The sequence below is a fragment of the Battus philenor genome, unplaced genomic scaffold (genome assembly GCF_028537555.1).
Source record: "Battus philenor isolate CCGP_79_NKW_IND1 unplaced genomic scaffold, ilBatPhil1.0.hap1 SCAF_37, whole genome shotgun sequence".
NCBI classification, from domain to species: Eukaryota; Metazoa; Arthropoda; class Insecta; order Lepidoptera; family Papilionidae; genus Battus; species Battus philenor.
The window spans coordinates 374,135-379,406 of NW_027181701.1; positions in this window are offsets into that span (position 1 = coordinate 374,135).

A 5,272-nucleotide genomic window follows, 5' to 3' on the forward strand; every position below is an offset into this window, starting at 1 on the left:
ATTAGAGACGTACCCTAACTTTTAAATTTTTAACCTATGCCATATCAATGTAACGTGAGGTGGAGATTTTTCTGCTGGTCGATTAATACATTCGTCTTAGTTTTTATTAATGATTGCTTTTAATAAAAAATATTAAAAAGACAACTTCAAAATTCAAGCAGTATATACGAAACACCTGATGTTGGTTTGCGCTCCAAGAGTTTCTAAGAAAGTCTCATTTTATTCTGAAATTAATATTAGAGACGTAACCGAACTTTTAAATTTTTAAATCTATGCCGTATCAATGCAACGCTAGGTGGAGATTTTTCCGCTGGTCGATTATTACATTCGTCTTAGTTTTCATTTTTGATTGCTTTTAATAAAAAATTATTAAAAAGACAAATTCAAATTTCAAGCAGTGTAAACGAAATACCTGATGTTGTTTTTCGCTTCAAGATTTTCTAAGAAATTCTCATTTATCTTCCTAAATTGATATTGGAGACGTATCCTAACTTTTAAATTTTTAAATCTATGCCGTATCGGTGTAACGCTAGGTGGAGATTTTACCGCTGGTCGATTAATACATTCGTCTTAGTTTTCAGTTTTTATTGCTTTTAATAAAGAAATATTAAAAAGACAACTTCAAATTTCAAGCAGTATAAATGAAACACCTGATGTTGTTTTTCGCTTCAAGATTACCTAATTTCGTCTAATTTTTGTTCTAAAATTGATATTAGAGACGTAATCTAACTTTTTAATTTTTAAATCTTTGCAGTATCAATGTAACGCTGTGTGGAGATTTTTCCATTAGTCCGATAATAAATTCGTCATAATTTTCTTTTATGACTTTTTTACTCCAAAATTATTTAATTAAAAATCTTACCTCATACAGTATATACGAAACACCTGATGTTGGTTTGCGCTTCAAGATTTTCTAAGAATGTCTCATTTTCTTCTGAAATTGATATTAGAGACATAATTCAACTTTTAAATTTTTAAATCTTTGCAGTATCAATGTAACGCTGTGTGGAGATTTTTCCATTAGTCCGATAATAAATTCGTCATAATTTTCTTTTATGACTTTTTTACTCCAAAATTATTTAATTAAAAATCTTACCTCATACAGTATATACGAAACACCTGATGTTGGTTTGCGCTTCAAGATTTTCTAAGAAAGTCTCATTTTCCTTCCTAAATTGATATTAGAGACGTACCCTAACTTTTAAATTTTTAACCTATGCCATATCAATGTAACGTGAGGTGGAGATTTTTCTGCTGGTCGATTAATACATTCGTCTTAGTTTTTATTAATGATTGCTTTTAATAAAAAATATTAAAAAGACAACTTCAAAATTCAAGCAGTATATACGAAACACCTGATGTTGGTTTGCGCTCCAAGAGTTTCTAAGAAAGTCTCATTTTATTCTGAAATTAATATTAGAGACGTAACCGAACTTTTAAATTTTTAAATCTATGCCGTATCAATGCAACGCTAGGTGGAGATTTTTCCGCTGGTCGATTATTACATTCGTCTTAGTTTTCATTTTTGATTGCTTTTAATAAAAAAATATTAAAAAGACAAATTCAAATTTCAAGCAGTGTAAACGAAATACCTGATGTTGTTTTTCGCTTCAAGATTTTCTAAGAAATTCTCATTTATCTTCCTAAATTGATATTGGAGACGTATCCTAACTTTTAAATTTTTAAATCTATGCCGTATCGGTGTAACGCTAGGTGGAGATTTTACCGCTGGTCGATTAATACATTCGTCTTAGTTTTCAGTTTTTATTGCTTTTAATAAAGAAATATTAAAAAGACAACTTAAAATTTCAAGCAGTATAAACGAAACACCTGATGTTGATTTGCACTTCAAGATTTTCTTAGAATGTCTCATTTTCTTCTGAAATTGATATTAGAGACGTAACCTAACTTTTAAATTTTTTAATCTATGCCGTATCAATGTATTGCTAGGTGGAGATTTTACCACTGGTCGATTAATACATTCGTCTTAGTTTTTATTAATGATTGCTTTTAATAAAAAATATTAAAAAGACAACTTCATATTTCAAGCAGTATAAACGAAACACCGGATGTTGATTTGCGCTTCAAGATTTTGTAAGAAAGTCTCATTTTTCTTCCTAAATTGATATTAGAGACGTAACCTAACTCTTAAATTTTTAAAACTATGCCGTACCAGTGTAACGCTAGGTGGAGATTTATCCGCTGGTCGATTAACACATTTGTCTTAGTTTTCAGTTTTGATTGCATTTAATAAAAAATATTAAAGAGACAACTTCATATTTCAAGCAGTATAAAAGAAACACCTGATGTTGAATTTCGCTTCAAATTTTCTAAGAAAGTCTCATTTTCCTTCTTAATTGATATTAGATACGTAACCTAACTTTTAAATTTTTAAATCTATGCCGTATCAGTGTAACGCTAGGTGGAGATTTTACCACTGGTCGATTAATACATTCGTCTTAGTTTTTATTAATGATTGCTTTTAATAAAAAATATTAAAAAGACAACTTCATATTTCAAGCAGTATAAACGAAACACCGGATGTTGATTTGCGCTTCAAGATTTTGTAAGAAAGTCTCATTTTTCTTCCTAAATTGATATTAGAGACGTAACCTAACTCTTAAATTTTTAAATCTCTGCCGTATCAATGCAACGCTAGGTGGAGATTTTTCCGCTGGTCGAATATTACATTCGTCTTAGTTTTCATTTTTGATTGCTTTTAATAAAAAAATATTAAAAAAATAACTTCAAATTTTAAGCAGTATATACGAAACACCTGATGTTGATTTGCGCTTCAAGATTTTCTTAGAATGTCTCATTTTCTTCTAAAATTGATATTAGAGACGTAACCTACCTTTTAAATTTTTAAAACTATGCCGTACCAATGTAACGCTAGGTGGAGATTTATCCGCTGGTCGATTAACACATTCGTCTTAGGTTTCAGTTTTGATTGCATTTAATAAAAAATATTAAAGAGACAACTTCATATTTCAAGCAGTATAAACGAAACACCTGATGTTGATTTGCGCTTCAAGATTTTGTAAGAAAGTCTCATTTTCTTCTAAAATTGATATTAGAGACGTAACCTACCTTTTAAATTTTTAAATCTATGCAGTATCAATGTAACGCTAGGTGGAGATTTTTCCGCTGGTCGATTAATACATTCGTCTTAGTTTTCATTTTTGATTGCTTTTAATAAAAAAATATTGAAAAGAAAACTTCAAATTTCAAGCAGTATAAATGAAACACCTGATGTTGTTTTTCGCTTCAAGATTTTTTAAGAACTTCTCATTTATCTTCCTAAATTGATATTAGAGACGTATCCTAACTTTTAAATTTTTAAATCTATGCCGTATCAGTGTAACGCTAGGTGGAGATTTTACCGCTGGTCGATTAATACATTCGTCTTAGTTTTCAGTTTTTATTGCTTTTAATAAAGAAATATTAAAAAGACAACTTCAAATTTCAAGCAGTATAAACGAAACACCTGATGTTGATTTTCGCTTCAAGATTACCTAATTTCGTCTAATTTTTGTTCTAAAATTGATATTAGAGACGTAACCTACCTTTTAAATTTTTAAATCTTTGCAGTATCAATGTAACGCTGTGTGGAGATTTTTCCATTAGTCCGATAATAAATTCGTCATAATTTTCTTTTATGACTTTTTTACTCCAAAATTATTTAATTAAAAATCTTACCTCATACAGTATATACGAAACACCTGATGTTGGTTTGCGATTCAAGATTTTCTAAGTATGTCTCATTTTCTTTTGAAATTGATATTAGAGACGTAATTCAACTTTTAAATTTTTAAATCTTTGCAGTATCAATGTAACGCTGTGTGGAGATTTTTCCATTAGTCCGATAATAAATTCGTCATAATTTTCTTTTATGACTTTTTTACTCCAAAATTATTTAATTAAAAATCTAACCTCATACAGTATATACGAAACACCTGATGTTGGTTTGCGCTTCAAAATTTTCTAAGAAAGTCTCATTTTCCTTCCTAAATTGATATTAGAGACGTACCCTAACTTTTAAATTTTTAACCTATGCCATATCAATGTAACGTGAGGTGGAGATTTTTCTGCTGGTCGATTAATAATTGCTTTTAATAAAAAATATTAAAAAGACAACTTCAAAATTCAAGCAGTATATACGAAACACCTGATGTTGGTTTGCGCTCCAAGAGTTTCTAAGAAAGTCTCATTTTATTCTGAAATTGATATTAGAGACGTAACCGAACTTTTAAATTTTTAAATCTATGCCGTATCAATGCAACGCTAGGTGGAGATTTTTCCGCTGGTCGATTATTACATTCGTCTTAGTTTTCATTTTTGATTGCTTTTAATAAAAAAATATTAAAAAGACAAATTCAAATTTCAAGCAGTGTAAACGAAATACCTGATGTTGTTTTTCGCTTCAAGTTTTTCTAAGAAATTCTCATTTATCTTCCTAAATTGATATTGGAGACGTATCCTAACTTTTAAATTTTTAAATCTATGCCGTATCGGTGTAACGCTAGGTGGAGATTTTACCGCTGGTCGATTAATACATTCGTCTTAGTTTTCAGTTTTTATTGCTTTTAATAAAGAAATATTAAAAAGACAACTTAAAATTTCAAGCAGTATAAACGAAACACCTGATGTTGATTTGCACTTCAAGATTTTCTTAGAATGTCTCATTTTCTTCTGAAATTGATATTAGAGACGTAACCTAACTTTTAAATTTTTTAATCTATGCCGTATCAATGTATTGCTAGGTGGAGATTTTACCACTGGTCGATTAATACATTCGTCTTAGTTTTTATTAATGATTGCTTTTAATAAAAAATATTAAAAAGACAACTTCATATTTCAAGCAGTATAAACGAAACACCGGATGTTGATTTGCGCTTCAAGATTTTGTAAGAAAGTCTCATTTTTCTTCCTAAATTGATATTAGAGACGTAACCTAACTCTTAAATTTTTAAAACTATGCCGTACCAGTGTAACGCTAGGTGGAGATTTATCCGCTGGTCGATTAACACATTTGTCTTAGTTTTCAGTTTTGATTGCATTTAATAAAAAATATTAAAGAGACAACTTCATATTTCAAGCAGTATAAAAGAAACACCTGATGTTGAATTTCGCTTCAAATTTTCTAAGAAAGTCTCATTTTCCTTCTTAATTGATATTAGATACGTAACCTAACTTTTAAATTTTTAAATCTATGCCGTATCAGTGTAACGCTAGGTGGAGATTTTACCACTGGTCGATTAATACATTCGTC